Source organism: Gymnoscopelus braueri (assembly GCF_963280865.1).
Source record: "Gymnoscopelus braueri genome assembly, chromosome: 24".
NCBI lineage: Eukaryota > Metazoa > Chordata > Actinopteri > Myctophiformes > Myctophidae > Gymnoscopelus > Gymnoscopelus braueri.
Window position 1 is genome coordinate 8,733,078 of NC_137626.1, and position 21,444 is coordinate 8,754,521.

At 41.2% G+C, this 21,444-nt stretch overlaps 1 long non-coding RNA gene across 1 annotated transcript in view; it reads left to right on the forward strand.

Moving 5' to 3' along the window:
• LOC308080286 overlaps positions 1 to 21,444 on the forward strand; it is a 408,660-nt gene that overhangs the window by 165,410 nt on the left and 221,806 nt on the right. The window lies entirely within an intron of this gene.

Sequence of the window (21,444 nt, forward strand, 5' to 3'; positions counted from 1 at the left end):
TCATCTCCATAGGGTCTTGTAAACAAACGCCTGTGGGACATAGCATACAGCATTTAACCCATTAAGACCTGAGGTCGATTCTACAAATGCCTTCTAAATCAGTAGTTCTCACACTCTCAAGATTTTTCAAAAATATATATATATATATATATATAAACAGTTAGCTCTCGTGCACATCCAGGGTGGAGGTGCTGGTTTGGCAAGAGGATGCATATGAAAAGAAATAAACCTTCCCTCTTGCTTCTCTTAGGAAGGAACCGCACACTCCCAATGATGATGGAATCATCATTGGGAGTGTGCGGTTCCTTCCTAAGAGAAGCAGAGGGAAGGTTTATTTCTTTTCATATATATATATATATTTAAAGGTAGGGTAAGTGATATTTTTGGGTTAAAACAAAAAGTATTTTGTTAAAAGGTTAAAGCACTATATTTTGATAGTAATCATTGCTATAGAGTGTTTGTTCAGTAACAGGAGTCTCCCCGTCTCTCCAGCTCTTTGATAAACAGAAAATAAATTTTCCGGTAGGTGTCAAAATCTCAGCCAATCAGGAGAAAGTCCCCATTTTTAAGCTTCATTTTTATAGTGTTCCAGTTCCAATTTTGCCTGCTCATTTCTTAGTGTCATCACTTCCAATTTCACTTGTTTACTCTATATCCTGATTGAGTTCTCTATCCTGATTGGATAAAATTGGAAATGAAACTGAAACTGAAACTAAAATGCATTTTCTGTTTTATAAAGAGCTGGAGAGACAAGGAGACTCCTTTTTACTGAACAAACACTCTATACCAATGAGTACTATCAGAATATAGAGCTATTTAACACTTATTTTAACCAAAGAAAATCACTTACCCTACCTTTAAACTCCTTCAACCTATACACTGTTCCTATTTTTGGTATGAGGCAAAGTCTTGCATGGGTCACACTGGGACTGATAGACCAAGATACAGTATATGACAACATTTAGTTTTGACAGCTTTATATGGAAATGTCTTTGCTTGTCCTCAACTCAACTAAAAACAGTCCAACGTGTTAACAAAAGTAGGGGAGAGAGAGAGGTATAGCAGGAACGCAATGGAAGGCAATATTATCCAAAGAGAGAGGGAGAGATATCACCCAAAAAACACGGCCATAAATAATCCAAGTCCAGGCACTCAAGGTAGAGCTGAAACTGAAAGGCCTTACATGTTTTAATCCTACCTGGTCCCAGAGTGTGTGGAACTGGAATATTCATGTCATTTCTTTTTGGGTCAGAACTCTCTCTCTGTGAGGGTAGGTACCCTCACAAAAACATGCAGTAATCCTGGTCCCTATACTGCCTCCCCCTGGTCAGCCGGGGTGCCTGATGGAGGGGAAAGGAACTGGTTGGAATAACGTGTTCCTTCCACACGCTACGACTTACCAGGGAGACTCCCCTCTGTCAGGTGTTAAGAAGCGGCTTGCTAGCTCTCATGCATTGGAGGAGGCATGAGCTCGGCTCTAGGCTCTCCCTAGGCTGGCAGAGGGAGTGTAGCGCCCAGGATTACTTAGACAATTGGCACTGGGTGAAAAAAATGGGTTACAAAAATCGTGGGATAAAAAAATTATAATAAAACTCTCTCTCTCTTTGAAGGCAATAGACTAGAGAGATGGTTTGGCTCCTCCCCTTTCATAGTCCACTTCTTCCCGGGTGCTTCTGTGTTTATTCCTACTAACAGCAACACTACACGTTTAAGGCAGCGGTGCTACTGACAGATTCGTGAGTGATTACTTTGAAGGTTACCAACGGTGCTGACTGAGTGAGTGTTTACTGTCTGACTGTCAGTCTGGCATCTGGACAATGTTGCTATGACGAGAATATGACTTTAGACTTCAGATCAAAGTGTCACTCAACCACATGAACCCTATGGCGTCCTTGTTCTGGGGCGACCTTCGGCAAAAAATAGAAAGCTCACAGTGCATTGGGTTGTGAGCTTTAGTCTAGGATTGATTGATTGATTGATGTACTTTTATTTAGTAAGACATGAGAATCACAGTACATGGAAGTACAAAATTCACAATACAAGGTCTACTAAACTGGAAGACTCAGTTAAGCACGCAGCTTGTTTAAGATGAGAACCCCATGCACACAAATCATGATGATATATAGGAGACAGACAGATATACACACTACTATACAGAATGTCATACAATCAGCTTTCAGGTTACTGGTATGAAGAGAGAGGCTGTTCTAGGCTAAAACCACGCCAAGGGACAACTTAGGAACTGTGGCTAAATCTCTATCCGGGACGAAATACCCCAGAATAACCACGGCCATTTAAAAATGACCACACCCTGTGTGCTACTTCCAACATAGCTCTATCTCATAAACCGTTGGAGCTACACATTTTCTGAGGTGCAAAAAAAATGTCAGAATACTCATGGTTAGGTGGACATATAAGAGCAGGGGTGGGCAACTTTGATGATGGAGAGGGCCACCATTTATTTACTTATACATATCTCCGTATTTTAACTTTCTAAAACACACAAAAGTAGCAAAAATAGCCGATCTACAAGCTCAAAACGCGTCACAGTTTAGAGCTTGTAGATCTGCTATTTTTGCTATTTTTTTTATAGGAATCCAGATTTTTCTTTTGTGCTATTTTTTAATTGGAATCCTGAAAACTAACAAATGTATTTAATTTCAAATGCATTTAGTTATACTTATGTTAACTTTATGAACTTAAATACAAATGCATTGGACATAAAAAAGACAATAGAAATGTAATACTAGTCATTAAGCTACTAATATAGACTAATAAACCCCTGGAGACTAATAAAAGTAATTAAAGCGGGTCATGTTTGCCTGTTTGGAATCGTAACAGCTGAAATCAATAATATATATCAGTATTCCGATTAACCTGCGGGCCGCATTAAGTGAAGGTCGGGGCCGCATGTGGCCCCTGGTTCCCCAGTTGCCCATGTATGTATAAGAGTGTAACATTTCTAATTTGATATTTTATGACAAAACAGCTAAAAATAATTAGTTATGGGGGTCCCGTGGCCTAAAACAAATTATATATATATATATATATATATATATATATATATATATATATATATATATATATATATATATATATATATATATATAGCAGATCTACAAGCTCACAATGTGTCGCGTTTCAACGCATTGTGATCTTGTAGATCGATGATTTTTGCTGTTCATTGTACGATTAAGTATATAGGGCTATGTATAAGCAGTTAAACATGGCGTAAATTCACTGACAGAATCAGGCATACAGATGGAATGAGCAGAAAAGCTATTTTTAGAGTCCTATGCATTTCATTGTGTTGATGGACTCCATCATAACCTATCATCCAGATGTCAGTTTATTGTGGCTTAGCAGGACACACCGGAAAGATTAACAAAAGGATTACAACCTGTGTTAATGTGAATGATTTGCATACAGTACACAACATTCAAATGTAATAATAATACTTATATGTCCATAATAGGCTTTCATACATAGTAGTAAAATGGACCCACAAATATATTGTTTTTTTGTTTAGTTTTTTAAGGTAAAATAGACCTAAAATAGACCTTTCAGAGTTATATTAACATACTCTACCATACAGATTGGACAAAATAACATTTTATTAAATTAAAGAATTGACATTATTTCACGTTGCGTATAGTACTGTAAGGTATTTACTATCTACTTTTATTTAATGTAAAGCCATTTCAAATACCATCCACTAAATGTCTGACCTGCTCTGATGACATCACTAAGGTGTCACTCGCAAAAAAACAATGCTTGTCGAGTTAACATTTATGCCCTATATAATTCATCAAACAGCGATTGGTGAAAATAGCAGGTCTACAAGCTCACAATACATCACAAGGAAATGTGTGGTGAGCTTGTAGCTCTACTGTATTCGCTATTTGTAACGTAGGCTAGGTTGAAAGTGACCGACTGAACTGCAGGGAAAAAGGCCATTGTTGAGTTTCCACATACATTACTCGTGCACACTTATTAATAGAAAGATATGTCACACAGTGCACGCTGTCGCCAAACTATTTGAAAAACAAAGATGGCCTTGAAATGGGTGTGACGAAAACAGATTCTCTTCAGAACTATATGACTGGGCAACTCTTTGAAAGCAATGGCTATATTAGCTTCCTTTACTTTTTGACACCTTTCAAATATCACAATACAGATGCTCATAGCGCGGCACCGAGTGCCTGCTATTTCTTGAAAAATCGTGAAAATGTGTGCAAATCTTTGAATATACAGTATATATATTTTCAAGTGAACATTTGTAACTCAAATCTTTGCTTCTGGAGGTCCCCGGAACTAAATATTTTGATATTGGGGTCGGCGGCCAAATACATATCATTCTGGGGGTCCTTGACATGAAAACGTTTGAGCACCACTGATATAGAAGCATACGTTTTTCATAAAACTGTTCGGATTTAGAAGACATTTGTAGATTTGTGTTTGTAGATAGCGTTTCTGGATTTAATGGGTTATTATATTGCCAAGTCGTCTCATAGAGCAGAGACCCCACATTGTCCCACCCTGAGCAAGCAATTTTGCCACAGTGGCAACGAAAAACTCTCCCTTAACTGGAAGAAACGTCAGGCAGACCCAGAACGCTCCGGTGACATCCGTCTGATTTTAAGACCTGAGGCCGATTCTACAAATGTCTTCTAAATCCTAACAGTTTTCTGAAACACTTGTGTTGCTATATAATATCAGTGGTTCTCAAACCTTTTCATGTCAAAATGATATGTATTTGGCCGCGGACCCCCATCTCAAAATATTTAGTTCCAGGGACCCCCAGAAGCAAAGATTTGAGTTACAAATGTTCACTTTAAAAAATATATATATTCAAAGATTTTCATGATTTTTCAAAAATAGCAGAGATACAAGCTCATAGCGCGGCACTCGGTGCCGTGCTATGAGCTTGTATATCTGCTATTTTTCAATAGCCAAAGTATAAAATAATGGTTAAAGTGGTTACTTTCCCGGTCTTAATGGGTTAAAACAAGGCCACTATACTGAACTGAACACATTATATATGAAAGCATGCTAACATAATAGCATGCTAATATAATAGCATGCAACGATGACTCAACCCATATAGACCATTTGGAGGCTCATTAACAAAGGCCTTTCTAAATCCTAGCAGTTTTGTGAAAAACGTAACTCAAGCTCACAACACGTCGTAATGTGGCGCGCTGTGAGCTCGTAGATTGAATATTTGACAATTTGTCGTGCGAAGAATTACAGTTTAAGTGGGTCTGTTGTTCTTCTTTACAAATGTAGCCCTGGCTCTAAATCTCACCCCAACATTTAACACTATAACCCAGGACCCCTGGTCATTCATTTTACACACCGGCTAGCACCAGTTTGACGTGTGATTACACACACACGCACGCACGCACGCACGCACGCACGCACGCACGCACGCACGCACGCACGCACGCACGCACGCACACACACACACACACACACACACACACACACACACACACACACACACACACACACACACACACACACACACACACACACACACACACACACACACACACACACACACACACACACACACACACACACACACACACACACACACACACACAGTGCATTCCAGGGGTTTGATCTCTAACTCAGGGGCCCCTCTGTTGCCTAGCAACAAGACCTCTGTCCTGTCCCCCTTCCAGACAAACATACCCCTGGGTCAGAGAGTGTGTGTGTGCGTGTGCGTGTGGTGTGTGTGTGTGTGTGTGTGTGTGTGTGTGTGTGTGTGTGTGTGTGTGTGTGTCTAAGAGAAAGAGAGGAATGGAGAGAGTGAGATATGAAACGTGTGCACTGGCAAAAACAGATTTAGACTGGTGGGCACGTGTGTATTCATGTGTGTGTGTGGGTTTGTGTGTGCGTACATGTTTGTGCAGAAGCGAGAAGGCACACGAGGGTGTGTGTGTGTGTGTGTGTGTGTGTGTGTGTGTGTGTGTGTGTGTGTGTGTGTGTGTCTGCACGATGCCTGGCCAGTATGGCTTATTGGTCTGACTAGCCTGCAAGCTGCTTTGCAAAATATCAATATCAGTTCTACATATGAGGAAATGTTCATTTGTCTTTCAGTCACATTCATCTAAATGTAAACAAAGTAAAACCTCAAACGTCCAAAACTGTTACTTTTCAGGATTCCTATTCTGAAGTAGTGGAAGTATAGCAGATCTACAAGCTCAAGACGTGGCGCGAAGTGAGACGTTTCAAGCTTGTAGATCTGCTACTGTTGACGCTTTTGTGTGACGCTGTAGTATGATCAAGTAGGGCGTTGATTTACGACAAAAAAAACGAAAAGAAAGTTAAATATGGAGATAAGAGGTTTCTGCTCGACGACAGCAGAGATATGCCGGTACAATATCATTTAGCTGCATAAAGATAATTATGAATCACTCGGAGTCGTCACTATAGTTCAACAACAGAGATAAGCCTCCACCAACTGACTGTCCTCCTACGAACTGGTGAATTAATATTTGAATATAGAATATTCCTCGAATATGGGGAAAATATGTATATTCGAATATGAAATGTTATATTCGAATATATAAAAGAAAATAAAAAAAAACTATGTATCAAGTTATAAAAACAAACAAAATATATGTTTTATTGGATCCGAGCACTCGATACATTGTTTTTTGTATTGTTTCTGTAAAAAGAAAATAGATTTTTTTTGGGGGGGGAAAAAAATATTAATATATTGTTTTATAATACTAATAATAATATTCGAATATCTGCCAATCTTTAAGACCAATATTCGAATATCATTTCTGAGGAAAGTTGACAGCCCTACTACGAACACGGACAGTTTGTGTTTGTTGGGAGGATTCACAGTAAAACCTCTGAGTCTCCCACAGTGGTGGGCAGGAATTTTAACCCCTTCAATCCGGGAACGCATCTGTGTCATTTTTAAGATGTTAAGCTATAACCATTAATTTATACTTTTGGCTATTCAAAAATAGCAGATATACAAGCTCATAGCGCGGCACCGAGTGCCGTGCTATGAGCTTGTATATCATTTTGGGTGGTGCTTGACATGAAAACGTTTGAGCGCCACTGATATTATAGCAAAATACGTTTTTCAGAAACCAGTTAGGATTTAGAACCTTTTCATGTCAAGGACCCCCGAATTGATAAATATTTGACCGCGGACCCCCATCTGAAAACATGTTGCGCCAGGGACCCCCAGAAGCAAAGATTTGTGTTAAACATGTTCACTAATGTTTTTTTGTTTTGTTTTTAATAGCAGATCTACAAGCTCATAGCGCAGCACACGGATGAGCTTGTAGATCTGCTATTTTTTAAGTGGTTAAAATGATTGAGATGCTATATTAACTACTTTTTTCTGGGGACCCCCTGGAACCCCCTCAAGGACCCCTAGGGGTTCTCAAAGTGGGGTCCCCGGACCCCACTTTGAGAACCAATTATTTAGAAGACATTAGTAGATGCGTTCCCGGAGAGAAAGGGTTAAGCCTGTGCCACCCTGACACGCCCCCTTTTATCCGCTATAGTTATGAGCGAGCTGGAATCTCTCAGACAGGAACTCTGCATGTTGTTCTTTGGTTCAGTACCCAGCCAGCCAGCATTGGCCAGGGACACTGCATGGGTGAAATACTGTAGGCTTGGGCCCCGACCGCTGGCGTAGCGGTCCAGAAGTATAGCCTGAGAGCGTGTCGCTGGTTCGAGTCCTGATCCCGACGGCCTTTGCAGTATGTCACTCCCCATCTCCTGTCAACCTACTATCCTACTATATCAATAAAGGCATAAAAAAAAGCCCAGAAAGAAATCTTTAAAAATATATATTAACACATTGAGTGCCAATCGCGTAGATCTACGCGAAGTGTTTTTTTTTCCTTAAATTTTTAGTACGGCACATTTCATTGTAACACCACCGGAAGCGGAATTATTCGGGATCCCGTTTTGCCGATCCCGTCGGCCCCATTCTAAAGCGCACACTGAAACTCCATTTTCTCCTTGTAGTTTTTTCTCCTCGCATATCACTGTTTAACGTAAACCGTTCTAACTACAACAATGGAGGTCCGTTTGACACGCGTCTGGTAGACGCAGGGAGATCTGGGCGATGTTTACAAACAGTGCAGAGCTCAATCTTAAGGATTTTAACAAGGTCTATGGCGACGTGAAAAAAACAAAAAAAACAACATTGGCACTGGTGAGTACATTATGAGATTAACCTCTGGCATGGAATGTGTTAATACTGTAGGCTCTCTCCCACTCTCTTCCTTTCCAGGTTATTGTATTGGTGAAGTAGGCTCTATCCACCTGATTCGGATGCTATCAATGCATTGAATGGGACATTATCACCTTTTATTAGACCATTGAATGGGCGAAGTAGGCGACCTACTGACCTACCCGCGATTTATAAGACCATTCATTGGGTGTTATCAAGACATACTGACCCCTGGCGCAGTCGGTAGCGCTGTCGCCTCACAGCTAGAAGGTCCTGGGTTCGATTCCCACCGGGGACGCTGTGGGCGCTGGGGGCGTGTTCTCTCCTCCGCGTCATCAGCGCCCATACCATAGGTGGGGTTGGCGAAAGGGCCTCTCTGTGTGGAGTTTACATGTTCTCCCCGTGTTCCCTAGGGTAGGTACTAGGTACCCTCACAAAAACATGCAGTAATCCTGGTCACTATACTGCCTCCCCCTGGCCAGCCAGGGTGCTTGATGGAGGGGAAAGGAACTGGTTGGAATAACGTGTTCCTTCCACACGCTACGTCCAACCAGGGAAACTCTCCTCTGTCAGGTGACAAGAAGGTCAGTTGGCTCTCATGCATTGAAGGAGGCATGAGCTCGGCCCTGGCCTCCCTAGGTTGGCAGAGGGAAGGTAGTGCCCAGGATTACATAGACTATTGGCACTGGGTGTAAAAAATAGGGTTACAAAATCGTGGGATAAAAATTTAAAGTAAAAAAAAAGACATACTGACCTACCAACGGAGATGACTTAAATAGTTCAGTTTCGGTTTTAGTTTCGGACCATGACGGAGGCGCGCAGTCTCAGGCGAACTGTCACCCCGTGAAGGACCACTGAGGGAGCTAAAGCGACCGAGTTGCCGTCCTGAACGGTGTGACGTTCGCCTGAGCCTACTCAGCGCCGTTGGAGTTACAGTATGTACCGATAGGCACAGAATGGTAAATATTGTTGTGGGGACTGCTCCGCCTCCAAGTAGGTCAGTAGCTCCTGATTACGCCCAATGAATGGTCTGACAAATCACGGGTAGGTCCGTATATCGCCTACTCGTCGCCTACTCGCCCATTCAATGGTCTGATAAAACGTGATAATCTCCCATTCAATGCATTGATAGCATTCGAAGCCGGTGCTCTATCGGCCTTTCTCTCCCTCTCTTTCCCTCTCCCTCCATCCCCTTCTCTCTCTCGCTCTATCGAGCTCTGGTCTAACATCTCAAACACAACAGAAAACATTGTCTATACCAGGGGTCTTGGGCCCCAGGCCGAGAAGTAGTGGAATTAGTTTGTTTTGGGAGGTTTGAAGCTTAGTCTTTAGTGACACTGAGATGTTGGAGGTCATGGTTGAATGACGCTGAAATGTATTTGTATTATATTCCACTTTCGGTTACTTTTCTTTCTTTTTTTGTCATTTCTGGCCTGATGCGTTGGCTGGAAAGGTGGAACTTGGAGAGGAGGAGAGAACTTATAATAACGGACCCTCTGGTCGACAGTGACACCTCAGGAAAAGTGCAAGAGTGGCGCGAGTCTTTCACTTGACACAAACGCATGCAGTGACTGCCGCTGAATGGCTTAGCCTTGTGGGCGTCCTTCACAACTATGTCTCATCTAAATCGGGTGACGAAATGTTAAAATTGTTTTTTTTAAATACATTCAAAGCGACGACCTTCGTTTACCTGACAATAGAACCTTTCAAAAAAAAAATCACAATACCTTTTTAAATTGAATATTTCTTCTTTCTGTCTGAATGGCACGGTGGATAAGTCAAAACTCTGAGAGGAGAAAATAACTTGTAGGAAGCCGGTGTCACCTCGGGGAAAGTGCCCAGAAGAGCAGACCTTCACTTGTCACAAACATGATGGCGACAAGCCATACTGCATGGCTTCATCGTGTCTTGCACCGTGCGAAAATACACATTAACATAAACACAACATATTAATAGAAAATATATTGTGTAAACAGACAAAAAAACACTGATGACAGTGCTGTCAAACCCAGTCTATGAAGCCATCTATGAAGTCTATGAGAAGGTTTAATCTGCAACTATACATTTTTATAAAATATATTGTATGTAGTGGGGGTCCCTGCTTCATCTCTCTCTCTCTCTTGGGCTAAGGAGGTCCTTGGCCTGAAAAAAAAAAACCCTGTTGAAGACCCTTTGCTTCTTCTATAGCCGCCATGAGCGCCAATAACGCACCTCCGCATGTTCCGGCATGCATGTCACACAGAACGTGATCGAAACAGAAAAGGCTTGGCGGCGCGGGGGGGGAGGACCTTTCTACCACATTGGTCCGTAACAGCACGGCCCCCTGGGGCCAATCCAGCATGAATAATCGAGCCCGGGCCATTTCACTGGCTGGCCTCGCACAAAAACAACACGCACGCACGTGTACGCATGAATGTGCATGAATGTGCACGCACGCACGCACGCACTCGGGGGAGTGAGAAAAACAAGGCAAAAATCCACAAGCACATTCAGAGACACACACACACAGGTTTGTATTTACTATACTTGCGAGGACATGAACATTTTAGGACTGCATTGAAGATTGCTGCGACGCGTTGTGAGCTTGTACATCGGCTATTTTTCAGTGCCTGTCGTCGCCGCTCGACTAAGTATGAAATAGGGAAAAACTATAACCACCTAAACCTAAACCTCTAAATGCCTAATCCTAAACCTCGAACCCAGTGCTTGTCAAACCTTTTTCATGCCAGGGACCCCCATCTGAAAATATGACGAGCCAGGGACCCCCAGACGGCAAAGATTTGGTGTTAAAATGTTTGCTTAAAAAACAAAAAAAACAAATACAAAATGTCCACTAATGTTCAAGATTTTAGAAAAATAGCAGATCTACCAGCTGAGAGTGAGGTTGTATATCTGGTCCTCACAACGTCTAGTTCTCACATTCTACTATACTTATGAGGACATTCGGCCCTCACCCCTCACAAGTGTAGTTGATACAAGCGCACGCTCTCTCACACACACACACACACACACACACACACACACACACACACACAGTATGGACTGGGGCTTTTGTGCTGGGGCCCTGGAGGCCTGTTTTAGCCTCTTATTGATGAAACGACAGACATGGATTTATGATGGTGGAGAGGATGAGAGGAGAGGATAACCATGTGGATTACTGCACGGCACGCACACACACACTGACACGCATACACACACACACACACACACACAGAGAGAACATTGACGGGTCCTTCAGGAACATTGATAACATCTTGGATAGAGCTCTCTGGTCTCCACCCTTCTCTCTTTTCATCCTCTCTCTTCTTCACATGTCATATTATTGTTCTATCACATTCCCCTGCTTTGTTCCCTCTATCTCTGTTTCTCGCTCTCTCTGTCCCTCCTCCCACTCTACCCCACTTTCTCCCCCATGCTCTCCCCCTACCCTCTACTCCCCCCCTTTCTCTCTCCCTCCTACTCCCCCTCCACTCTCTCTTGTCTTGGTATTCTAATGTTTGTGCAGTGCACTCATTGCTGATAGGAGCAATGATAGGAGACTGTTGTCGTTTATTTTTCTAATTCTCTCTCTCTCTCTCTCTCTCTCTCTCTCATCTCTCTCTCTCTCTCTCTCTCTCTCTCTCTCTCTCTCTTCTCTCTCTCTCTCTCTCTCTCTCTCTCTCCTCTCTCTCTCTCTCTCTCTCTCTCTCTCTCTCTCTCTCTCTCTCTCTCTCTCTCTCTCTCTCTCTCTCTCTCTCTCTCTCTCTCTCTCTCTCTCTCTCGACAACCAGCCACACCCCAATGTTATCAACTGCGACACACACACACTGTCTTATAGATGGGATGGATATTATAGATAGATAGCTGCTAGTCTGAGTGCGTGTGCATACCGTGTGTGTGTGTGTGGGGGGGGATTAGGGATGTCTGTATGATGTTGAGATTATCAGGGATCACCGACAAATTAAGATGTTCACAGCATCTGCCCCCACTCTGTCTGTCTGTCTGTCTGTCTGTCTCCTTATGAAAATGTCTGTCTCCTTATGAACATGTTTGTCTATCTCTTATGAAAATGTCTGTGTCTGTCTGTCTGTCTATCTCCTTATGAAAATGTCTGTCTGTCTGTCTGTCTGCTTATGAAAATATCTGTCTGTCTGTCTGTCTCCTTATGAAATGTCTGTTTGTCTGTCTGTCTGTCTGCTTATGAAAATATCTGTATGTCTGTCTTCTTATGAAAATGTCTGTCTGTCTGTCTGTCTCCTTATGAAAATATCTGTCTGTCTGTCTCCTTATGAAAATGTCTGTCTCCTTATGAAAATGTCTGTATGTCTGTCTTCTTATGAAAATGTCTGTCTGTCTGTCTGTCTGTCTCCTTATCAAAATGTCTGTCTGTCTGTCTTCTTATGAAAATATCTGTCTGTCTGTCTGTCTTCTTATGAAAATGTCTGTCTGTCTCCTTATGAAAATGTCTGTATGTCTGTCTTCTTATGAAAATGTCTGTCTGTCTGTCTGTCTGTCTCCTTATCAAAATGTCTGTCTGTCTGTCTGTCTCCTTATGAAAATGTCTGTCTGTCTGTCTGTCTGTCTGTCTGTCTGTCTGTCTGTCTGTCTGTCTCCTTATCAAAATGTCTGTCTGTCTGTCTCCTTATGAAAATGTCTGTCTGTCTGTCTGTCTGTCTCCTTATCAAAATGTCTGTCTCCTAATGAAAATGTCTGTCTGTCTGTCTGTCTGTCTGTCTCCTTATGAAAATGTCTGTCGGTCTGTCTCCTTATCTCCTTATGTTATGAACATGTCTCAGAGAGACTGCATGCTCATAACTCTGATGTAATACTTTAAATATACAATGTTTCAACAGACAAGCAGGATAAAATACAAAGTGCAAACCCTGCTCAGTTCAATCAGTAGCAGACTGTAGAAATAGAATGCCTATAGAAGGGCTGTTCGCTCCACTGGGACCATGAAATCTGATTGGAAAGAACAGCAGAGTTCACTTAGATCTACAAACAACACTAAAGCCCCTTCCTTCACAAGACAAGCATGAAACTCCCTCAGTGCTGCTGGCTGAGCCCATTGTTGCCCGGGTGTAAACTCATCGCTAGCGCCCCCTAGTGCGTGACCAGCCACATTGCTGTGTAGAGCATTGGTTCTCAAACTTTTACATTGCAAAGACCCACCTAACTCTGAGAGTACTTGTACACTCTCAGAGTTACAGACCTGTAAGGGTCCATTTGGTTCCATTTGTACCCTCTCAGAGTTACAGACCTGTAAGGGTCCATTTGGTTTCATTTGTACCCTCTCAGAGTTACAGACCTGTAAGGGTCCATTTGAGTCTTGATTCGTAAAGAAAAACACTGACCAACCGAAAAACCGTGACCAAGCCCTTTGTGGGCTTATGGATCGTCTATTTTCGCCGCGTGACACAGCCATACGACAGAGCTTGTTTCTCAATTTGTAACTTTTATTTGAATAATACCATTTATAAATAACAAATGGGAATCTAGAATAATAAAAAGGACCACAATGGTAACAAGCCCCTGGGGCTTTTTGTGTTATCCTTTTATCTTTGTAATATCGTACCACTGTACTATTTGCAACTGTTAATAAAGTATTCAAACAATCAATTAAAAAAAAAAACAGACATGTGCATGCATGATTATAACAAAACGGATTGTAATTTTGATTCACTGAATCGAACGCCAATTTCGATTCGATTTAGATTCGTATTGAAAACCGTGACACCATTACTGCAAGGCCTACTTCTTAAAGGTAGGGTAAGTGATTTACTTTGGTTAAAATAAGTGTTAAATAGCTCTATATTCTGATAGTACTCATTGCTATAGAATGTTTGTTCAGTAAAAAAAGAGTCTCCCATGTCTCTCCAGCTCTTTATTAAACAGAAAATGCATTTTCAGTGCTCTCTCGTGATTGGCTTAAATTGTGTCACCTACCTGAAAATGTACGTATATTCTGTTTACTAAAGAGCTGGAGAGACGCCTGTGACCGAAACAAACACTCTGTAGTAATGATTACTATCAGAATATAGTACTTTAACCTTTTTAACAACAAACAAAAAAAATACCAAAACATTTCACTTACCCTACCTTTAACCCTTTAAGACCTGGAACGCATCTGTGTCACTTTAGATTTCTTTGGCTATTCAAAAATAGCAGATCTACAAGCTCATAGCGCGGCACTGAGTGCCGCGCTATGAGCTTGTAGATCTGCTATTTTTTTTTTTTTTTTTTATTTTTTTTTTTTTTTAAACTGTTAGGATTTAGAAAAACATTTTGAAGACAGGTAATTGCCTTGCTTTTTGGCGCGCTCCTACGCAGAGGGGTTTGGACATTGCTGTGATGGCCAGCTACATCGAGGGGGGGCTACGATCAGAAGTGGAAAACAAAGTATAGCAGCTACCAAAATGTGAGGAGAGTTCATTTATAACTGATCTTATAGAACATTTTTCAATTTAGAGGAGGCGTTGTTTCCCATGACTGTTGTCTGCTGTGTCTGACAAGTTTGTCACCTGTATTATATATGTGACAATGTTCTGCCTTATAGGAACTTTGTAACTGGCTGTTCTCCTATTGTCTGACTGCACTGGCAGTCTTTTGAACAAGGCATTCTTGTACTTCTGTTTATGTGGACATAAATACATATTTCAAGCGTGTGCGTGTGTGTGCACGTGTGCGTGCGTGGCGGTAACCATAGGAACCGGAAAGGAATGGTGAAAGGTGTTTGGAGAAAAAGCCTTAATGAAACACAAACCCAACATTTTCTCACATCAACTCCCCTGTCTCTCTCTCTCTCTCTCTGTCTGTCTATTCAGAACGCCTACCTTCTCCACTTCCTCGCTCGCTGTCTCTCCTTCAAGCTCTCCTCCTCCTCCTCCTCCTCCTCCTCGTTCTCCTCCTCAATCTCTCTTCTACTTGGCCTGTCATTCATGTTCTCATGGTTACATAACACACGGCCTGTTTCATTTACACCCTCACACTGAGGTAAAACACTCAGGATCTTGGCACACTTGTAGACACTCTCTCTCTCTCTCTCTCTCTCTCAGAGTGAAAACATGAGAGAATCTAAGAGTTATTTATTGCTCCGTCCATGACGGTACCTCGTGGGGGAAAATAGGCGATCCATAAGGCCACAAAGAGTCGCAACCGCAACGCTTTGTGGGCTTATGGATCGTCTATTTTCGCCGCGTGACACAGCCATACGACAGAGCATAATATTGGGCAATACTCAGTCTGTTCTCTCTATTAATAATTGTATTGTGTTCTCTCTTTCTCTCTCTTGCTCCATTATATTGCTCTATTTACTCAAAATTCTCTCTATATATTCCCTCTGTTCTCTATCTCTTCTCTGGTCTGCAACTCTGAGAGTGTATAAATGGAACCAAATGACACCAAATGTACCCGTAAGGCCATTTGTACACTCTCAGAGTTGTGGGGGGTCCTTTTGAGGACCACTGATGCAGGAATAAATAGAAATTCCTTTAACAATTTTTAATGTGCAGCTATTCTAAATTATAATGTAAATAGTACAGTAAGAGTATAAAACAGTCGTGTGCAACATCAACTGAAGCAATCAAAATATATCATGTAATAATAAATGACGTGGTATCGGAATGGCATAGACTGTAGGAGTGTCCGAAAAAATCTGTTCGAATATGAATCGCGATTATAATGTTGGACGATTCAGAATCGATTCTCATTTTCCAAAAAAAGATTACCGTAATTTATTTCATATATGTATAATATAGATCTTTTTTGTATTATTATTTTTTGGATCTTGGATTTACCTTTGTGTGTTTTTCATTATTATCAGTTGATAAAACCTTTACAATTATAAAAGCTAAGTAAATGTACTCTGCTTGCATGCCAGCAGACTGGAGTAGATCCTGAAATCCTATGTTTTGAATTGAGAATCGCTTTGAATCGGAAAAAAACGTTTTTTGAATCGAGAATCGTTTGTTTTAAAAAAATCGAAATCGTGACCCCAAGAATCGGAATCGAATTGAATCGTGAGATAGCAGACGATTCACAGCCCTAATAGAGTCGACTGGCATACTCACCGATACCAGCATTTTAGGCGGTATCGGTGTGTTCCGATACTGGTATCAGAACAGCTCTATATATACTACAGTATGTCTTCTGTCTCTGTGTCTCTGCTGAGCAGACGGTGTCAGACAGGTTGCATCACTATATATATATATCTCCAATCCACAGTGTGTGTGTGTGTGTGTGTGTGTGTGTGTGTGTGTGTGTGTGTGTGTGTGTGTGTGTGTGTGTGTGTGTGTGAGAGTTTGTATATTCCCCACAGCATTCTGTCTGAAGTAATAAGGCAGTGTGTGTGTGTGTGTGTGTGTGTGTGTGTGTGTGTGTGTGTGTGTGTGTGTGTGTGTGTGTGGCCTCATGATAGGCTGCACTGTTTCCATGATGCTTGTATCAAAATCCCGCTGGGACACACTTATGAGTCGATGGCAACGCAAAAAAAGAGGGGGGGGGGGTGTGTGTGTGTGTGTGTGTGTGTGTGTGTGTGTGTGTGTGTGTGTGTGTGTGTGTGTGTGTGTGTCCCTGGGGGACCAACTATCATTACAGCTCCTCACAAGAGCTTGTAGCAAGTTAGAGAGAAGTGGGCCATGTTCATTATTAATGATACAGAATGAGAGAGAGAGATAGAGATAGAGATGGAGAGAGAGGGAGAGAGAGATGGAGAGATAGAAGGGAAAGGGAGTGAAAGAGAGCACGGAGTAATAGAGGAAAGAAAGAAAGAGTACGAGAAGGAAAGAGAGAGGATAGAGATAAAAGCGAGAGAGAGAAGAAAGAGGGAGGGAGAGAAGAGTCAGAAGAGAAAGACAGAGAGAGAGAGAGAGAGAATAGAGCCAGTAGGTGGATGACAGAACCAGAGCAGTGGGACGCTATGTGACATTAACCCATTCAGTCCAGGAACGCATATATGTGTCATTTTACATTTTTAGCTATAACCATGACTTTATACATTGGGCTATCCAAAAATACAAGCATAGTGCAGCGCTATGAGCTTGTAGATCCGCTATTTTTTTTCTAAACATCGTACATTTCTTTTGCAAAATCTTTGAAAGTATGTTTTTCAAAGCAAAGTTTTAACTCAAATCTTTGCCGCTGGGGATTTTACAAATGTCTTCTAAATCCTAACAGTTTTTTTTTATTATTTTTTACTTGTGTTGCTATATATAGCCCTCTTCCTGTTGGAGACGGAGACGCGCGTTTGCGTGTGCTCCAAACAAATTCAGAGAACAAACTAAGATAAACGGAGACAAACAAATCGAAATGACATGTAATTGTTATCAAATTGAAGAGTATTAAATATGAGTGACGGAGGTGAGATATCGGAGGTGAGATATCGCTCAGAAGTGCTAAAAAAGATACGGCTCTAAACGATATGTCGGTCATGGAAGAGCTGAAGAAACTAAATGAGAAAATGGACGAGACACGCTGCTCGCTGGAGAAGACATTTAAAGACAAAATTGAACAAATGGGTTCCTCTCTGGAGAAACAACTTGATGGTAAAATCAACAGTCTGCATGACTCGATGGTTACACTGGTAAAGCAGAACCAAGACGACATGAGAGCAGAACTGCAAAAAAAACAAAGCGAGATTCAAGCCAATGTGGATATGGAAATCGGGCACGTAATTGCGAGAATCGACCAGGTGGAAGTCAACTTTAACAAGAAAGTTAAACGTGCAGAATTCGACCCCGATGTTTCCATCGTTATCTCGGGCCTGCTGTTTGAAGATGGTGAGGATCTTATGCAGAGAATGAACGCGCTGCTGGCTGAGGGGCTGCGGTGCGACCCGGTACCAATGATTATTGCCGTGGAACGGCTGGTACCGAGAGGACGGGGCCCGGGGCTGATTAAGATGGAAATGAACACAACTGGAGATAAAGTGGCAGTGCTGAGACAAAAAAGGGAGCTTAAGGACAACACGACGTTTGGCAAGGTCTATATTAGATCAGCCAAATCACACACTGAACGTCTGATCGATCTCAACTTCAGAACTATCCTTGAAGAGATGCCATCGGGAAAGGACTTCTTCATCACCGGGAATGGCCGAGTAATGAGACGGGACACTGGACGTGGACGTGAACCTGACCGCTCCGGAGTTGTCAGGGTCGTGACGTCAGAGAAAAAAGGAGAGAAGTGAGCCGCGTCTACAACCACACAGATTGATGCCAAAAATCTCTCTTTAATCCACTGGAATGTAAACGGATGGACAGACAAGAACCGTGAGTTAAGAACTGTGATTTTAAATCACCTACACTACGACCAGACATAATCTCATTAAATGAAACTCATTTAACGGGAGAGGCTTCTATTGACTTGGATGGGTATGTCTGGTATGGGAATAATAGAGAAAAGCATGTTAAGGCACCAAAGGGTTCAGGGGGGGTTGGTATTTGTGTTAAATGTGACTTATTAAGTTCATATAAAATTAAAGTGATCAGTAAAGAGGTGGATGGAATTCTTGGTTTACATTTTATTAGCTTGAGTTCACAATATTGTTTTGTTGTTTTTTCATGCTACCTTCCCCCTGAGACATCCCCATGGGGAAGAGATGCATCCGTTTTTTTTGGTCATTTACTGAGTCACATGTATTTATATTCCGATGTGGATGCCATTTATGTTTGTGGTGATGTAAATGGTAGAACTGGTAACCCAACTACAGTATGTGAGGGAAATTGATGATGTGCCAATGAGAGTTGTTCTAGATGAGGGGGTAAATAAACACGGAGAATCATTGATAGAATTTCTTAAAGACTCCAAAATGTGTATTGTAAATGGCAGAATATGTCCACTAAATGACAACTACACCTCAGTATATATAAAAGGAAAAGCAGTTGTAGATTATATAGCAACTCCTTCTGAGTGTTTGAAAACATGTACATTGTTCAAAGTGATAACTTCTAATCAAATGGTAGAATTAACTGGTTGCATGCATCTCATTGGAGAACGTAGTAAAGTGCCTGACCATTCCCTGTTAGTAATGGATTTTACAGTAGGTTATGGAACTAAGATAGATGTAGATTTAGCGAGGGAAAGTGACCAACAATTTAAACCTTATAAAAGAAGTGTAAGCAGAAAACTACCAAATGATTTTTTGTGTTCTAATATGAGATGCAAAGCATTGATAGACCTGGTGGATAGACAGCAGGCTTGTTTACTACACAGGAGATGTTAGATAGTTGGTATGGTGATCTATGTAAATTGGTCCATGATGAAATGGGAAAATACTCCCAGGACAAGCCATATACTACTAAAACAAAGAGAATTAAGCAAAGCAAACCATACTGGAATAAAGAGTTGCAGGATCTGTGGTACTCTATGCATAGTTCAGAACGATTGTTTTTAAGATGTAAAGGAGCTATAGGGGACAGGCAGAAACTGTTAGATAATTTCAGACAATGTCAGCATGCATTTGATAAGAGATACCGTTTCTTTAAACGGAGATACCAAAGAGGTCAGCTATTGTATCTGGAAGAAATCCAATCATCAAGCCCTCAGCACTTCTGGAGTGAAATTAATAAGTTAGGACCGTACAAAAATAATTCCAATGGAAGTATGGGGAGAAGGGGGAAATCTGATAAGAGAGACTTCACAAGTGTTGTCTAAATGGGAAAAAGATTTTGCCACTCTATTTGAAAATGATGCAATAGGCTTTGATGATGATTTCTTTCAGGAAATGTGTCGATTAAAAAACAACTGGGAAAAAGAAATGCAAGAAGTAACATTTCAAAGTAACCTTAATAGGGAGATTTCTATGGGGGAAGTGCTAAAGGTTATTGATAAAGCTAAAATAGGAAAAGCTACAGGTATAGAAGACCTACCAAATGAAATTCTAAAATCACCTAAGCTTGCCCAAATTTTGTTTAATTTGTTTTACAATTGTTTTGAACACAGTAGAATACCATCAATATGGTCTAAGTCCATCATAAGCCCCATACCAAAAATCACAGAAAAAATATCCTAGAGTTCCCCTTAATTATAGGGGAATTAGTTTGATGAGCACAGTTTATAAATTGTATTCATCTTTACTTAATGAGAGATTGATGGAATTTTTAGAAAAAGAACAGCTTCTGGTAGAGGAGCAGAATGGCTTTCGTAAAGCCAGGGCTTGTATTGACCACATTTATACAGTATGTGCCATAGTAAGAAATAGACTGAAGGTAAACAAATCAACATACGCGTGCTTTATTGACTTCCAAAAAGCCTTTGATTTTGTCAATAGAGACCTTCTTGCCTATAGATTGATTAAGACTGGTGTAGATGGAAAGTTTTATCAGGCAATTAGCTCACTTTATAGTGCACCACAAGCATGTGTAAAGGTAAATGATGCTTGTACCAACTGGTTTCCCACACCATCAGGAGTGAAACAGGGGGACGCTTTGTCCCCTACCTTGTTCGCTGTATTTATTAATGATTTAGCTAATCAAATCAAACCACTAAATTGTGGAGTCAAATATGGAAGTGAATATGTCAGCATTTTAATGTATGCTGACGTCATTATCTTAATAGCAGAGACAGAAGTTGACTTACAAAGAATGCTAACATGTGCAAGTAACTGGTGTAAAAAATGGAGACTTTTGATAAATGAAAAGAAAACTGAAATCATGCATTTTAAAAACCCTGCCATGCGCACAAGTGACTTCCAATTCCAATTTGGGGGATCAAAGTTGAATTATACAAAGTTCTATAAATATCTGGGCTTTTATTTGGATGAGCATATGCATTTTATAAAAGGAACCACTTTATTGACAGAATCAGCAAATAGAGCACTAGGAGGAGTCATAGCTAAAACAAAGACCCTGAGGGATATGGGTTTCTCTACTTACTCCAAACTATACCAGGCTTGTGTGTGTCCAGTGTTGGATTACGTAGCAGGAGTGTGGGGATTTAAACAATATCCTAAAAGTGAGGCTGTCCACAATAGAGCAATGCGGTACTTCTTGGGAGTACACAAATTTACGCCAACCCTGGCCATCATGGGAGATATGGGGTGGGAACCCAATGAGGTACGGTGGAGTGAGCACATGGTACGTGGTACGCCGAAAAAGTGATCAAAAATGTCAACCGAACAACACGCTATTTGTGGAGGATTGATCGCCTAGTCAGTAAGAATACTCTGAAGATTCTTGCAGGGGCCCTCATTCAAGGTCATTATGATTATGCATGCACTTCATGGTATCACAACACCTCCAAGGCCTTAAAAA